Source organism: Salmo salar, chromosome 10 (assembly GCF_965601325.2).
Source record: "Salmo salar chromosome 10, fSalSal1, whole genome shotgun sequence".
Classification (NCBI taxonomy): domain Eukaryota; kingdom Metazoa; phylum Chordata; class Actinopteri; order Salmoniformes; family Salmonidae; genus Salmo; species Salmo salar.
In genome coordinates this window covers 66283504-66304012 of record NC_138300.1, presented here as the reverse complement: position 1 = coordinate 66304012, position 20509 = coordinate 66283504, and the positions used below count along the sequence as shown (strand labels likewise).

The 20509-nt window shown below is 38.9% G+C and overlaps 1 protein-coding gene across 4 annotated transcripts in view; it reads left to right on the top strand.

The window, feature by feature from the left end:
- Window positions 1-20509, top strand: part of osbpl5 (oxysterol binding protein-like 5) — a 165611-nt gene that overhangs the window by 127845 nt on the left and 17257 nt on the right. The gene's annotated exons all lie outside the window — the stretch shown is intronic.

The window sequence follows — 20509 nt, the reverse complement described above, 5'->3', positions numbered from 1 at the left end:
ATACACACCAGTCCTATAATGTTAATGAACAGGAACACACACCAGTCCTATAATGTAAAATGAACAGGAACACACACCAGACAAATAATGTTAACAGGAACACACACCAGTCCAATAATGTTAACAGGAACACACACCAGTCCAATAATGTTAACAGGAACACACACCAGTCCAACAATGTTAATGAACAGGAACACACACCAATCCTATAATGTTAATTAACAGTAACACACACCAGACCAATAATGTTAACAGGAACACACACCCGTCCTATAATGTTAACAGGAACACACACCAGTCCTATAATGTGAACACGAACACACAGCAGTCCAATAATATTAATGAACAGGAACACACACCAGTCCAATAATGTTAATAAACAGGAACACACATCAGTCCAATAATGTTAACAGGAACACACACCAGTCCAATAATGTTAATGAACAGGAACACACACCAGTCCAATAATGTTAATGAACAGGAACACACACCAGACCAATAATGTTAACAGGAACACACACCAGTCCTATAATGTTAACAGGAACACACACCAGGCCTATAATGTTAATGAACAGGAACACACCAGTCCAATAATGTTAATAAACAGGAACACACACCAGTCAAATAATGTTAACAGGAACACACACCAGTCCAATAATGTTAACAGGAACACACACCAGACCAATAATGTTAACAGGAACACACACCAGTCCTATAATGTTAACAGGAACACACACCAGTCCTATAATGTTAACAGGAACACACACCAGTCCTATAATGTGAACAGGAACACATACCAGTCCTATAATGTGAACAGGAACACACACCAGTCCTATAATGTGAACAGGAACACACACCAGTCCATTAATGTTAATGAACAGGAACACACACCAGTCCAATAATGTTAATAAACAGGAACACACACCAGTCCAATAATGTTAATAAACAGGAACACACACCAGTCCAATAATGTTAACAGGAACACACACCAGTCCAATAATGTTAATGAACAGGAACACACACCAGTCCAATAATGTTAATGAACAGGAACACACACCAGACCAATAATGTTAACAGGAACACACACCAGTCCTATAATGTTAACAGGAACACACACCAGGCCTATAATGTTAATGAACAGGAACACACACATTCCAATAATGTTAATGAACAGGAATTTCACACCAGTCCAATAATGTTAATGAACAGGAACACACACCAGTCCAATACTGTTAATGAACAGGAATTTCACACCAGTCCAATAATGTTAATGAACAGGAACACACACCAGTCGTATAATGTTAACAGGAACACACACCAGACCAATAATGTTAACAGGAACACAAACCAGACCAATAATGTTAATGAACAGGAACTCACACCAGTCCAATAATGTTAATGAACAGGAACTCACACCAGTCCTATAATGTTAATGAACAGGAACTGACACCAGTCCTATAATGTTAATGAACTTGAACACACACCAGTCCTATAATGTTAATAAACAGGAACACACACCAGTCCTATAATGTGATGAACAGGAACACACACCAGTCCTATAATGTTAATGAACAGGAACACACACCAGTCCTATAATGTTAATGAACAGGAACACACAGCAGTCCTATAATGTTAAAAGGAACACACAGCAGTCCTATAATGTTAACAGGAACACATACCAGTCCTATAATGTTAATGAACAGGAACACCACCAGTCCAATAATGTTAACAGGAACACACACCTGTCCTATAATGTTAATGAACAGGAACTCACACCAGTCCAATAATGTTAATGAACAGGAACTTACACCTGTCCTATAATGTTAATGAACAGGAACACACACCAGTCCTATAATGTTAACAGGAACACATACCAGTCCAATAATGTTAACAGGAACACACACCAGTCCTATAATGTTAAAGAACAGGAACACACACCAGTCCAATAATATTAACAGGAACAAACACCAGTCCAACAATGTTAATGAACAGGAACACACACCAATCCTATAATGTTAATGAACAGGAACACACACCAGACCAATAATGTTAACAGGAACACACACCCGTCCTATAATGTTAACAGGAACACACACCAGTCCTATAATGTGAACAGGAACACACAGCAGTCCAATAATGTTAATGAACAGGAACACACACCAGTCCAATAATGTTAATGAACAGGAACACACACCAGTCCAATAATGTTAACAGGAACACACACCAGTCCAATAATGTTAATGAACAGGAACACACACCAGTCCAATAATGTTAATGAACAGGAACACACACCAGACCAATAATGTTAACAGGAACACACACCAGTCCTATAATGTTAACAGGAACACACACCAGGCCTATAATGTTAATGAACAGGAACACACACATTCCAATAATGTTAATGAACAGGAATTTCACACCAGTCCAATAATGTTAATGAACAGGAACACACACCAGTCCAATACTGTTAATGAACAGGAATTTCACACCAGTCCAATAATGTTAATGAACAGGAACACACACCAGTCGTATAATGTTAACAGGAACACACACCAGACCAATAATGTTAACAGGAACACAAACCAGACCAATAATGTTAATGAACAGGAACTCACACCAGTCCAATAATGTTAATGAACAGGAACTCACACCAGTCCTATAATGTTAATGAACAGGAACTCACACCAGTCCTATAATGTTAATGAACTTGAACACACACCAGTCCTATAATGTTAATAAACAGGAACACACACCAGTCCTATAATGTGATGAACAGGAACACACACCAGTCCTATAATGTTAATGAACAGGAACACACACCAGTCCTATAATGTTAATGAACAGGAACACACAGCAGTCCTATAATGTTAACAGGAACACACAGCAGTCCTATAATGTTAACAGGAACACATACCAGTCCTATAATGTTAATGAACAGGAACACCACCAGTCCAATAATGTTAACAGGAACACACACCTGTCCTATAATGTTAATGAACAGGAACTCACACCAGTCCAATAATGTTAATGAACAGGAACTTACACCTGTCCTATAATGTTAATGAACAGGAACACACACCAGTCCTATAATGTTAACAGGAACACATACCAGTCCAATAATGTTAACAGGAACACACACCAGTCCTATAATGTTAAAGAACAGGAACACACACCAGTCCAATAATATTAACAGGAACAAACACCAGTCCAACAATGTTAATGAACAGGAACACACACCAATCCTATAATGTTAATGAACAGGAACACACACCAGACCAATAATGTTAACAGGAACACACACCCGTCCTATAATGTTAACAGGAACACACACCAGTCCTATAATGTGAACAGGAACACACAGCAGTCCAATAATGTTAATGAACAGGAACACACACCAGTCCAATAATGTTAATGAACAGGAACACACACCAGTCCAATAATGTTAACAGGAACACACACCAGTCCAATAATGTTAATGAACAGGAACACACACCAGTCCAATAATGTTAATGAACAGGAACACACACCAGACCAATAATGTTAACAGGAACACACACCAGTCCTATAATGTTAACAGGAACACACACCAGGCCTATAATGTTAATGAACAGGAACACACACCAGTCCAATAATGTTAATGAACAGGAATACACACCAGTCCAATAATGTTAATAAACAGGAACACACACCAGTCCAATAATGTTAACAGGAACACACACCAGTCCAATAATGTTAATGAACAGGAATACACACCAGTCCTATAATGTTAATGAACAGGAACACACACCAGTCCTATAATGTTAATGAACAGGAACACACACCAGACAAATAATGTTAACAGGAACACACACCAGTCCAATAATGTTAACAGGAACACACACCAGTCCAATAATGTTAACAGGAACACACACCAGTCCTGTAATGTTAACAGGAACACACACCAGTCCTATAATGTTAACAGGAACACACACCAGTCCTATAATGTGAACAGGAACACACACCAGTCCTATAATGTGAACAGGAACACACACAAGTCCTATAATGTGAACAGGAACACATACCAGTCCTATAATGTGAACAGGAACACACACCAGTCCTATAATGTGAACAGGAACACACACCAGTCCATTAATGTTAATGAACCGGAACACACACCAGTCCAATACTGTTAATGAACAGGAATTTCACACCAGACCAATAATGTTAATGAACAGGAACACACACAGTCCAATAATGTTAATGAACAGGAACACACACCAGACCAATAATGTTAACAGGAACACACACCAGTCGTATAATGTTAACAGGAACACACACCAGACCAATAATGTTAACAGGAACACACACCAGACCAATAATGTTAATGAACAGGAACTCACACCAGTCCAATAATGTTAATGAACAGGAACTCACACCAGTCCTATAATGTGATGAACAGGAACACACACCAGTCCTATAATGTTAATGAACAGGAACACACACCAGTCCTATAATGTTAATGAACAGGAACACACAGCAGTCCTATAATGTTAACAGGAACACACACCCGTCCTATAATGTTAACAGGAACACACACCAGTCCTATAATGTGAACAGGAACACACAGCAGTCCATTAATGTTAATGAACAGGAACACACACCAGTCCAATAATGTTAATTAACAGGAACACACACCAGTCCAATAATGTTAATAAACAGGAACACACACCAGTCCAATAATGTTAACAGGAACACACACCAGTCCTATAATGTTAACAGGAACACACACCCGTCCTATAATGTTAACAGGAACACACACCAGTCCTATAATGTTAACAGGAACACACACCAGTCCAATACTGTTAATGAACAGGAATTTCACACCAGTCCAATAATGTTAATGAACAGGAACACACACCAGTCCAATAATGTTAATGAACAGGAACACACACCAGACCAATAATGTTAACAGGAACACACACCAGTCGTATAATGTTAACAGGAACACACACCAGTCGTATAATGTTAACAGGAACACACACCAGACCAATAATGTTAATGAACAGGAACTCACACCAGTCCAATAATGTTAATGAACAGGAACTCACACCAGTCCAATAATGTTAATGAACAGGAACTCACACCAGTCCTATAATGTTAATGAACAGGAACTCACACCAGTCCAATAATGTTAATGAACAGGAACACACACCAGTCCAATAATGTTAATGAACAGGAATTACACACCAGACCAATAATGTTAACAGGAACACACACCAGTCCTATAATGTTAACAGGAACACACACCAGGCCTATAATGTTAATGAACAGGAACACACACATTCCAATAATGTTAATGAACAGGAATTTCACACCAGTCCAATAATGTTAATGAACAGGAACACACACCAGTCCAATACTGTTAATGAACAGGAATTTCACACCAGTCCAATAATGTTAATGAACAGGAACACACACCAGTCGTATAATGTTAACAGGAACACACACCAGACCAATAATGTTAACAGGAACACAAACCAGACCAATAATGTTAATGAACAGGAACTCACACCAGTCCAATAATGTTAATGAACAGGAACTCACACCAGTCCAATAATGTTAATGAACAGGAACTCACACCAGTCCTATAATGTTGATGAACAGCAACTCACACCAGTCCTATAATGTTAATGAACTTGAACACACACCAGTCCTATAATGTTAATAAACAGGAACACACACCAGTCCTATAATGTGATGAACAGGAACACACACCAGTCCTATAATGTTAATGAACAGGAACACACACCAGTCCTATAATGTTAATGAACAGGAACACACAGCAGTCCTATAATGTTAACAGGAACACACAGCAGTCCTATAATGTTAACAGGAACACATACCAGTCCTATAATGTTAATGAACAGGAACACCACCAGTCCAATAATGTTAACAGGAACACACACCTGTCCTATAATGTTAACAGGAACACACACCAGATCAATAATGTCAACAGGAACACACACCAGACCAATAATGTTAATGAACAGGAACTCACACCAGTCCAATAATGTTAATGAACAGGAACTTACACCTGTCCTATAATGTTAATGAACAGGAACACACACCAGTCCTATAATGTTAACAGGAACACATACCAGTCCAATAATGTTAACAGGAACACACACCAGTCCTATAATGTTAAAGAACAGGAACACACACCAGTCCAATAATATTAACAGGAACACACACCAGTCCAACAATGTTAATGAACAGGAACACACACCAATCCTATAATGTTAATGAACAGGAACACACACCAGACCAATAATGTTAACAGGAACACACACCCGTCCTATAATGTTAACAGGAACACACACCAGTCCTATAATGTGAACAGGAACACACAGCAGTCCAATAATGTTAATGAACAGGAACACACACCAGTCCAATAATGTTAATGAACAGGAACACACACCAGTCCAATAATGTTAACAGGAACACACACCAGTCCAATAATGTTAATGAACAGGAACACACACCAGTCCAATAATGTTAATGAACAGGAACACACACCAGACCAATAATGTTAACAGGAACACACACCAGTCCTATAATGTTAACAGGAACACACACCAGGCCTATAATGTTAATGAACAGGAACACACACCAGTCCAATAATGTTAATGAACAGGAATACACACCAGTCCAATAATGTTAATAAACAGGAACACACACCAGTCCAATAATGTTAACAGGAACACACACCAGTCCAATAATGTTAATGAACAGGAATACACACCAGTCCTATAATGTTAATGAACAGGAACACACACCAGTCCTATAATGTTAATGAACAGGAACACACACCAGACAAATAATGTTAACAGGAACACACACCAGTCCAATAATGTTAACAGGAACACACACCAGTCCAATAATGTTAACAGGAACACACACCAGTCCTGTAATGTTAACAGGAACACACACCAGTCCTATAATGTTAACAGGAACACACACCAGTCCTATAATGTGAACAGGAACACACACCAGTCCTATAATGTGAACAGGAACACACACAAGTCCTATAATGTGAACAGGAACACATACCAGTCCTATAATGTGAACAGGAACACACACCAGTCCTATAATGTGAACAGGAACACACACCAGTCCATTAATGTTAATGAACCGGAACACACACCAGTCCAATACTGTTAATGAACAGGAATTTCACACCAGACCAATAATGTTAATGAACAGGAACACACACAGTCCAATAATGTTAATGAACAGGAACACACACCAGACCAATAATGTTAACAGGAACACACACCAGTCGTATAATGTTAACAGGAACACACACCAGACCAATAATGTTAACAGGAACACACACCAGACCAATAATGTTAATGAACAGGAACTCACACCAGTCCAATAATGTTAATGAACAGGAACTCACACCAGTCCTATAATGTGATGAACAGGAACACACACCAGTCCTATAATGTTAATGAACAGGAACACACACCAGTCCTATAATGTTAATGAACAGGAACACACAGCAGTCCTATAATGTTAACAGGAACACACACCCGTCCTATAATGTTAACAGGAACACACACCAGTCCTATAATGTGAACAGGAACACACAGCAGTCCATTAATGTTAATGAACAGGAACACACACCAGTCCAATAATGTTAATTAACAGGAACACACACCAGTCCAATAATGTTAATAAACAGGAACACACACCAGTCCAATAATGTTAACAGGAACACACACCAGTCCTATAATGTTAACAGGAACACACACCCGTCCTATAATGTTAACAGGAACACACACCAGTCCTATAATGTTAACAGGAACACACACCAGTCCAATACTGTTAATGAACAGGAATTTCACACCAGTCCAATAATGTTAATGAACAGGAACACACACCAGTCCAATAATGTTAATGAACAGGAACACACACCAGACCAATAATGTTAACAGGAACACACACCAGTCGTATAATGTTAACAGGAACACACACCAGTCGTATAATGTTAACAGGAACACACACCAGACCAATAATGTTAATGAACAGGAACTCACACCAGTCCAATAATGTTAATGAACAGGAACTCACACCAGTCCAATAATGTTAATGAACAGGAACTCACACCAGTCCTATAATGTTAATGAACAGGAACTCACACCAGTCCAATAATGTTAATGAACAGGAACACACACCAGTCCAATAATGTTAATGAACAGGAATTACACACCAGACCAATAATGTTAACAGGAACACACACCAGTCCTATAATGTTAACAGGAACACACACCAGGCCTATAATGTTAATGAACAGGAACACACACATTCCAATAATGTTAATGAACAGGAATTTCACACCAGTCCAATAATGTTAATGAACAGGAACACACACCAGTCCAATACTGTTAATGAACAGGAATTTCACACCAGTCCAATAATGTTAATGAACAGGAACACACACCAGTCGTATAATGTTAACAGGAACACACACCAGACCAATAATGTTAACAGGAACACAAACCAGACCAATAATGTTAATGAACAGGAACTCACACCAGTCCAATAATGTTAATGAACAGGAACTCACACCAGTCCAATAATGTTAATGAACAGGAACTCACACCAGTCCTATAATGTTGATGAACAGCAACTCACACCAGTCCTATAATGTTAATGAACTTGAACACACACCAGTCCTATAATGTTAATAAACAGGAACACACACCAGTCCTATAATGTGATGAACAGGAACACACACCAGTCCTATAATGTTAATGAACAGGAACACACACCAGTCCTATAATGTTAATGAACAGGAACACACAGCAGTCCTATAATGTTAACAGGAACACACAGCAGTCCTATAATGTTAACAGGAACACATACCAGTCCTATAATGTTAATGAACAGGAACACCACCAGTCCAATAATGTTAACAGGAACACACACCTGTCCTATAATGTTAACAGGAACACACACCAGATCAATAATGTCAACAGGAACACACACCAGACCAATAATGTTAATGAACAGGAACTCACACCAGTCCAATAATGTTAATGAACAGGAACTTACACCTGTCCTATAATGTTAATGAACAGGAACACACACCAGTCCTATAATGTTAACAGGAACACATACCAGTCCAATAATGTTAACAGGAACACACACCAGTCCTATAATGTTAAAGAACAGGAACACACACCAGTCCAATAATATTAACAGGAACACACACCAGTCCAACAATGTTAATGAACAGGAACACACACCAATCCTATAATGTTAATGAACAGGAACACACACCAGACCAATAATGTTAACAGGAACACACACCCGTCCTATAATGTTAACAGGAACACACACCAGTCCTATAATGTGAACAGGAACACACAGCAGTCCAATAATGTTAATGAACAGGAACACACACCAGTCCAATAATGTTAATGAACAGGAACACACACCAGTCCAATAATGTTAACAGGAACACACACCAGTCCAATAATGTTAATGAACAGGAACACACACCAGTCCAATAATGTTAATGAACAGGAACACACACCAGACCAATAATGTTAACAGGAACACACACCAGTCCTATAATGTTAACAGGAACACACACCAGGCCTATAATGTTAATGAACAGGAACACACACCAGTCCAATAATGTTAATGAACAGGAATACACACCAGTCCAATAATGTTAACAGGAACACACACCAGTCCAATAATGTTAATGAACAGGAATACACACCAGTCCTATAATGTTAATGAACAGGAACACACACCAGTCCTATAATGTTAACAGGAACACACACCAGTCCAATAATGTTAACAGGAACACACACCAGTCCTGTAATGTTAACAGGAACACACACCAGTCCTATAATGTTAACAGGAACACACACCAGTCCTATAATGTGAACAGGAACACACACCAGTCCTATAATGTGAACAGGAACACACACAAGTCCTATAATGTGAACAGGAACACATACCAGTCCTATAATGTGAACAGGAACACACACCAGTCCTATAATGTGAACAGGAACACACACCAGTCCATTAATGTTAATGAACCGGAACACACACCAGTCCAATACTGTTAATGAACAGGAATTTCACACCAGACCAATAATGTTAATGAACAGGAACACACACCAGTCCAATAATGTTAATGAACAGGAACACACACCAGACCAATAATGTTAACAGGAACACACACCAGTCGTATAATGTTAACAGGAACACACACCAGACCAATAATGTTAACAGGAACACACACCAGACCAATAATGTTAATGAACAGGAACTCACACCAGTCCAATAATGTTAATGAACAGGAACTCACACCAGTCCTATAATGTGATGAACAGGAACACACACCAGTCCTATAATGTTAATGAACAGGAACACACACCAGTCCTATAATGTTAATGAACAGGAACACACAGCAGTCCTATAATGTTAACAGGAACACACACCCGTCCTATAATGTTAACAGGAACACACACCAGTCCTATAATGTGAACAGGAACACACAGCAGTCCATTAATGTTAATGAACAGGAACACACACCAGTCCAATAATGTTAATTAACAGGAACACACACCAGTCCAATAATGTTAATAAACAGGAACACACACCAGTCCAATAATGTTAACAGGAACACACACCAGTCCTATAATGTTAACAGGAACACACACCCGTCCTATAATGTTAACAGGAACACACACCAGTCCTATAATGTGAACAGGAACACACACCAGTCCTTTAATGTTAATGAACCGGAACACACACCAGTACAATAATGTTAACAGGAACACACACCAGTCCAATACTGTTAATGAACAGGAATTTCACACCAGTCCAATAATGTTAATGAACAGGAACACACACCAGTCCAATAATGTTAATGAACAGGAACACACACCAGACCAATAATGTTAACAGGAACACACACCAGTCGTATAATGTTAACAGGAACACACACCAGTCGTATAATGTTAACAGGAACACACACCAGACCAATAATGTTAATGAACAGGAACTCACACCAGTCCAATAATGTTAATGAACAGGAACTCACACCAGTCCAATAATGTTAATGAACAGGAACTCACACCAGTCCTATAATGTTAATGAACAGGAACTCACACCAGTCCTATAATGTTAATGAACAGGAACACACACCAGTCCTATAATGTTAATAAACAGGAACACACACCAGTCCTATAATGTGATGAACAGGAACACACACCAGTCCTATAATGTTAATGAACAGGAACACACACCAGTCCTATAATGTTAACAGGAACACATACCAGTCCTATAATGTTAATGAACAGGAACACAGGAACACACACCAGTCCAATAATGTTAACAGGAACACACACCAGTCCTATAATGTTAACAGGAACACACACCAGTCCTATAATGTTAACAGGAACACACACCAGTCCTATAATGTGAACAGGAACACACACCAGTCCTATAATGTGAACAGGAACACACACCAGTCCTATAATGTGAACAGGAACACACACCAGTCCTATAATGTGAACAGGAACACACACCAGTCCTATAATGTGAACAGGAACACACACCAGTCCATTAATGTTAATGAACGGAACACACACCAGTCCAATACTGTTAATGAACAGGAATTTCACACCAGACCAATAATGTTAATGAACAGGAACACACACCAGTCCAATAATGTTAATGAACAGGAACACACACCAGACCAATAATGTTAAGCAGGAACACACACCAGTCGTATAATGTTAACAGGAACACACACCAGACCAATAATGTTAACAGGAACACACACCAGACCAATAATGTTAATGAACAGGAACTCACACCAGTCCAATAATGTTAATGAACAGGAACTCACACCAGTCCTATAATGTGATGAACAGGAACACACACCAGTCCTATAATGTTAATGAACAGGAACACACACCAGTCCTATAATGTTAATGAACAGGAACACACAGCAGTCCTATAATGTTAACAGGAACACACACCCGTCCTATAATGTTAACAGGAACACACACCAGTCCTATAATGTGAACAGGAACACACAGCAGTCCATTAATGTTAATGAACAGGAACACACACCAGTCCAATAATGTTAATTAACAGGAACACACACCAGTCCAATAATGTTAATAAACAGGAACACACACCAGTCCAATAATGTTAATAACAGGAACACACACCAGTCCTATAATGTTAATAAACAGGAACACACACCAGTCCTATAATGTGAACAGGAACACACACCAGTCCTATAATGTTAATGAACCGGAACACACACCAGTACAATAATGTTAACAGGAACACACACCAGTCCAATACTGTTAATGAACAGGAATTTCACACCAGTCCAATAATGTTAATGAACAGGAACACACACCAGTCCAATAATGTTAATGAACAGGAACACACACCAGACCAATAATGTTAACAGGAACACACACCAGTCGTATAATGTTAACAGGAACACACACCAGACCAATAATGTTAACAGGAACACACACCAGACCAATAATGTTAATGAACAGGAACTCACACCAGTCCAATAATGTTAATGAACAGGAACTCACACCAGTCCAATAATGTTAATGAACAGGAACTCACACCAGTCCTATAATGTTAATGAACAGGAACTCACACCAGTCCTATAATGTTAATGAACAGGAACACACACCAGTCCTATAATGTTAATAAACAGGAACACACACCAGTCCTATAATGTGATGAACAGGAACACACACCAGTCCTATAATGTTAATGAACAGGAACACACACCAGTCCTATAATGTTAACAGGAACACATACCAGTCCTATAATCACCAGTCCAATAATGTTAACAGGAACACACACCAGTCCTATAATGTTAACAGGAACACACACCAGATCAATAATGTTAACAGGAACACACACCAGACCAACAATGTTAATGAACAGGAACTCACACCAGTCCAATAATGTTAATGAACAGGAACTTACACCAGTCCTATAATGTTAATGAACAGGAACACACACCAGTCCTATAATGTTAACAGGAACACACACCAGTCCAATAATGTTAACAGGAACACACACCAGTCCAGTAATGTTAATGAAGAGGAACACACACCAGTCCTATAATGTTAATGAACAGGAACACACACCAGTCCAATAATGTTAATGAACAGGAACACACACCAGTCCTATAATGTTAAAGAACAGGAACACACACCAGTCCACTAATATTAACAGGAACACACACCAGTCCAACAATGTTAATGAACAGGAACACACACCAGTCCTATAATGTTAATGAACAGGAACACACACCAGTCCAATAATGTTAACAGGAACACACACCCGTCCTATAATGTTAACAGGAACACACACCAGTCCTATAATGTGAACAGGAACACACAGCAGTCCAATAATGTTAATGAACAGGAACACACACCAGTCCAATAATGTTAATGAACAGGAACACACACCAGTCCAATAATGTTAATGAACAGGAACACACACCAGACCAATAATGTTAACAGGAACACACACCAGTCCTATAATGTTAACAGGAACACACACCAGGCCTATAATGTTAATGAACAGGAACACACACCAGTCCAATAATGTTAATGAACAGGAATACACACCAGTCCAATAATGTTAATAACAGGAACACACACCAGTCCAATAATGTTAACAGGAACACACACCAGTCCAATAATGTTAATGAACAGGAATACACACCAGTCCTATAATGTTAATGAACAGGAACACACACCAGTCCTATAATGTTAATGAACAGGAACACACACCAGTCCAATAATGTTAACAGGAACACACACCAGTCCTATAATGTTAACAGGAACACACACCAGTCCTATAATGTTAATGAACAGGAACACACACCAGTCCTATAATGTTAACAGGAACACACACCAGTCCTATAATGTTAACAGGAACACACACCAGTCCTATAATGTGAACAGGAACACATACCAGTCCTATAATGTGAACAGGAACACACACCAGTCCTATAATGTGAACAGGAACACACACCAGTCCATTAATGTTAATGAACCGGAACACACACCAGTACAATAATGTTAACAGGAACACACACCAGTCCATTAATGTTAATGAACCGGAACACACACCAGTACAATAATGTTAACAGGAACACACACCAGTCCAATACTGTTAATGAACAGGAATTTCACACCAGTCCAATAATGTTAATGAACAGGAACTCACACCAGTCCAATAATGTTAATGAACAGGAACTTACGCCAGTCCTATAATGTTAATGAACAGGAACACACACCAGTCCTATAATGTTAACAGGAACACACACCAGTCCAATAATGTTAACAGGAACACACACCAGTCCAGTAATGTTAATGAAGAGGAACACACACTAGTCCTATAATGTTAATGAACAGGAACACACACCAGTCCAATAATGTTAATGAACAGGAACACACACCAGTCCTATAATGTTAAAGAACAGGAACACACACCAGTCCACTAATATTAACAGGAACACACACCAGTCCAACAATGTTAATGAACAGGAACACACACCAATCCTATAATGTTAATGAACAGGAACCCACACCAGACCAATAATGTTAACACGAACACACACCCGTCCTATAATGTTAACAGGAACACACACCAGTCCTATAATGTGAACACGAACACACAGCAGTCCAATAATGTTAATGAACAGGAATTTCACACCAGTCCAATAATGTTAATGAACAGGAACACACACCAGTCGTATAATGTTAACAGGAACACACACCAGACCAATAATGTTAACAGGAACACACACCAGTCCTATAATGTTAACAGGAACACACACCAGGCCTATAATGTTAATGACCAGGAACACACACCAGTCCAATAATGTTAATAAACAGGAACACACACCAGTCCAATAATGTTAACAGGAACACACACCAGTCCAATAATGTTAATGAACAGGAATACACACCAGTCCTATAATGTTACTGAACAGGAACACACACCAGTCCTATAATGTTAATGAACAGGAACTCACACCAGTCCTATAATGTTAATGAACAGGAACTCACACCAGTCCTATAATGTAAATGAACAGGAACTCACACCAGTCCTATAATGTTAATGAACAGGAACACACACCAGTCCAATAATGTTAATAAACAGGAACACACACCAGTCCAATAATGTTAACAGGAACACACACCAGTCCTATAATGTTAACAGGAACACACACCAGTCCTATAATGTTAATGAACCGGAACACACACCAGTACAATAATGTTAACAGGAACACACACCAGTCCAATACTGTTAATGAACAGGAACACACACCAGTCGTATAATGTTAACAGGAACACACACCAGACCAATAATGTTAACAGGAACACACACCAGACCAATAATGTTAATGAACAGGAACTCACACCAGTCCAATAATGTTAATGAACAGGAACTCACACCAGTCCAATAATGTTAATGAACAGGAACTCACACCAGTCCTATAATGTTAATGAACAGGAACTCACACCATTCCTATAATGTTAATGAACTTGAACACACAGCAGTCCTATAATGTTAATAAACAGGAACACACACCAGTCCTATAATGTGATGAACAGGAACACACACCAGTCCTATAATGTTAATGAACAGGAACACACACCAGTCCTATAATGTTAATGAACAGGAACACACACCAGTCCTATAATGTTAACAGGAACACACAGCAGTCCTATAATGTTAACAGGAACACATACCAGTCCTATAATGTTAATGAACAGGAACACCACCAGTCCAATAATGTTAACAGGAACACACACCAGTCCTATAATGTTAACAGGAACACACACCAGATCAATAATGTCAACAGGAACACACACCAGACCAATAATGTTAATGAACAGGAACTCACACCAGTCCAATAATGTTAATGAACAGGAACTTACACCAGTCCTATAATGTTAATGAACAGGAACACACACCAGTCCTATAATGTTAACAGGAACACACACCAGTCCAATAATGTTAACAGGAACACACACCAGTCCTATAATGTTAAAGAACAGGAACACACACCAGTCCAATAATATTAACAGGAACACACACCAGTCCAACAATGTTAATGAACAGGAACACACACCAGTCCAACAATGTTAATGAACAGGAACACACACCAATCCTATAATGTTAATGAACAGGAACACACACCAGACCAATAATGTTAACAGGAACACACACCCGTCCTATAATGTTAACACGAACACACAGCAGTCCAATAATGTTAATGAACAGGAACACACACCAGTCCAATAATGTTAATGAACAGGAACACACACCAGTCCAATAATGTTAATGAACAGGAACACACACCAGTCCAATAATGTTAATAAACAGGAACACACACCAGTCCAATAATGTTAATGAACAGGAACACACACCAGTCCAATAATGTTAATGAACAGGAACACACACCAGACCAATAATGTTAACAGGAACACACACCAGTCCTATAATGTGAACAGGAACACACACCAGTCCATTAATGTTAATGAACAGGAACACACACCAGTCCAATAATGTTAATAAACAGGAACACACGCCAGTCCAATAATGTTAATAAACAGTAACACACACCAGTCCAATAATGTTAACAGGAACACACACCAGTCCTATAATGTTAACAGGAACACACACCAGTCCTATAATGTTAATGAACCGGAACACACACCAGTACAATAATGTTAACAGGAACACACACCAGTCCAATACTGTTAATGAACAGGAATTTCACACTTGTCCAATAATGTTAATGAACAGGAACACACACCAGTCCAATAATGCTAATGAACAGGAACACACACCAATCATATAATGTTAATGAACAGGAACACACACCAGTCCAGTAATGTTAACAAGAACACACACCAATCCAATAATGTTAATGAACAGGAACACACACCAGTCCAATAATGTTAATGAACAGGAATACACACTAGTCCAATAATGTTAATAAACAGGAACACACACCAGTCCAATAATGTTAATGAACAGGAATACACACCAGTCCTATAATGTTAATGAACAGGAACACACACCAGTCCTATAATGTTAATGAACAGGAACACACACCAGTCCAATAATGTTAACAGGAACACACACCAGAACAATAATGTTAACAGGAACACACACCAGTCCTATAATGTGAACAGGAACACACACCAGTCCTATAATGTGAACAGGAACACACACCAGTCCATTAATGTTAATGAACAGGAACACACACCAGTCCAATAATGTTAATAAACAGGAACACACGCCAGTCCAATAATGTTAATAAACAGGAACACACACCAGTCCAATAATGTTAATAAACAGGAACACACACCAGTCCAATAATGTTAACAGGAACACACACCAGTCCTATAATGTGAACAGGAACACACACCAGTCCTATAATGTGAACAGGAACACACACCAGTCCATTAATGTTAATGAACAGGAACACACACCAGTCCAATAATGTTAATAAACAGGAACACACGCCAGTCCAATAATGTTAATAAACAGGAACACACACCAGTCCAATAATGTTAACAGGAACACACACCAGTCCTATAATGTTAATGAACAGGAACACACACCAGTCCTATAATGTTAATAAACAGGAACACACACCAGTCCTATAATGTGATGAACAGGAACACACACCAGTCCTATAATGTTAATGAACAGGAACACACAGCAGTCCTATAATGTTAACAGGAACACACACCAGTCCTATAATGTTAATGAACAGGAACACCACCAGTCCAATAATCTTAACAGGAACACACACCAGTCCTATAATGTTAACAGGAACACACACCAGTCCAATAGTGTTAACAGGAACACACACCAGTCCAGTAATGTTAATGAAGAGGAACACACACCAGTCCTATAATTTTAACAGGAACTCACACCAGTCCTTTAATGTTAATGAACAGGAACACACACCAGTCCTATAATGTTAATGAACAGGAACACACACCAGTCCAATAATGTTAACAGGAACACACACCAGTCCAATAATGTTAACAGGAACACACACCAGTCCAGTAATGTTAATGAAGAGGAACACACACCAGTCCTATAATTTTAACAGGAACACACACCAGTACTATAATGTTAATGAACAGGAACACACACCAGTCCTATAATGTTAATAAACAAGAACACGCACCAGTCCTATAATGTTAATGAACAGGAACACACACCAGTCCTATAATGTTAATGAACAGGAACACATCACCAAGTCCTGTAATGTTAATGAACAGGAACACACACCAGACCAATAATGTTAACAGGAACACACACCAGTCCTATAATGTGATGAACAGGAACACACACCAGTCCTGTAATGTTAATGAACAGGAACACACACCAGTCCTATAATGTTAATGAACAGGAACACACACCAGTCCTATAATGTTAATAAACAGGAACACGCACCAGTCCTATAATGTTAATGAACAGGAACACTCACAAGTCCTATAATGTTAATGAACAGGAACACACACCAGTCCTGTAATGTTAACCTGTTAGGGCTAGGGGGCAGCATTTGCACGTCTGGATAAAAAAAATGTACCCGATTTAATCTGGTTACTAATCCTACCCAGTAACTAGAATATGCATATACTTATTATATATGGATAGAAAACACTCTAAAGTTTCTAAAACTGTTTGAATGGTGTCTGTGAGTATAACAGAACTCATTTGGCAGGCAAAACCCTGAGACATTTTCTGACAGGAAGTGGATACCTGATGTGTTGTATTACCTTTAAACCTATCCCATTGAAAAGCACAGGGGCTGAGGAATATTTTTGGCACTTCCTATTGCTTCCACTAGATGTCACCAGCCTTTACAAAGTGTTTTGAGTCTTCTGGAGGGAGATCTGACCGAACAAGAGCCATGGAACGATGATGTCCCATTAGACACCTGGCGCGCGAGTTCATGTTGGGTACCCTCGTTCCAATACGTTATAAAAGAGTATGCATTCGTCCACCTTGAATATTATTCATGTTCTGGTTAAAAAAGGCCCTAATGATTTATGCTATACAACGTTTGACATGTTTGAACGAACGTAAATATATTTTTTCCCCTCGTTCATGACGAGAAGTCCGGCTGGCTTAGATCATGTGCTAACAAGACGGAGATTTTTGGACATAAATGATGAGCTTTTTTGAACAAAACTACATTCGTTATGGACCTGTGATACCTGGAAGTGACATCTGATGAAGAGAATCAAAGGTAATGGATTATTTACATAGTATTTTCGATTTTAGATCTCCCCAACATGACGTCTAGTCTGTATCGCAACGCGTATTTTTCTGGGCGCAGTGCTCAGATTATTGCAAAGTGTGATTTCCCAGTAAGGTTATTTTTAAATCTGGCAAGTTGATTGCGTTCAAGAGATGTAAATCTATAATTCTTTAAATGACAATATAATATTTTACCAATGTTTTCTAATTTTAATTATTTAATTTGTGACGCTGACTTGACTGCCGGTTATTGGAGGGAAACGATTTCCTCAACATCAATGCCATAGTAAAACGCTGTTTTTGGATATAAATATGAACTTGATAGAACTAAAAATGCATGCATTGTCTAACATAATGTCCTAGGAGTGTCATCTGATGGAGATTGTAAAAGGTTAGTGCATCATTTTAGCTGGTTTTATGGTTTTGGTGACCCTGTCTTTGAATCGACAAAACATTACACACAACTCTTGTAAATGTACTGTCCTAACATACTCTAAATTTATGCTTTCGCCGTAAAACCTTTTTGAAATCGTAAAACGTGGTTAGATTAAGGAGATGTTTATCTTTCAAAGGGTGTAAAATAGTTGTATGTTTGAATTTTGACATTTATTTGGATTCAAATTTGCCGCTCTTGAAATGCACCTGCTGTTGATGGAGTGCACCACGGGTGGCACGCTAGCGTCCCACCTAGCCCATAGAGGTTAATGAACAGGAACACACACCAGACCAATAATGTTAACAGGAACACACACCAGACCAATAATGTTAACAGGAACACACACCGGTCCTTTAATGTTAATGAACAGGAACACACACCAGTCCTATAATTTTATTGAACAGGAACACACACCAGTCCTATAATGTTAATGAACAGTAACACACACCTGTCCAATGATGTTAACAGGAACACACACCAGTCCTACAATGTTAACAGGAACACACACCAGACACCAGGGTTTGCTGCACGCATTCTGGTAGATACTTCACATTCACGCACATGCATGGTTTTCTGGTGGTGAAACAGTTTGCTGGTGTTTCCACGTTTGACTAACACAATGCGTCGACACAACTTACACAGTACTGTTTGTTGGTTGAGGTGGGATATCTTAAAGCCAGACCAATGCAAAATCCATATCACGGC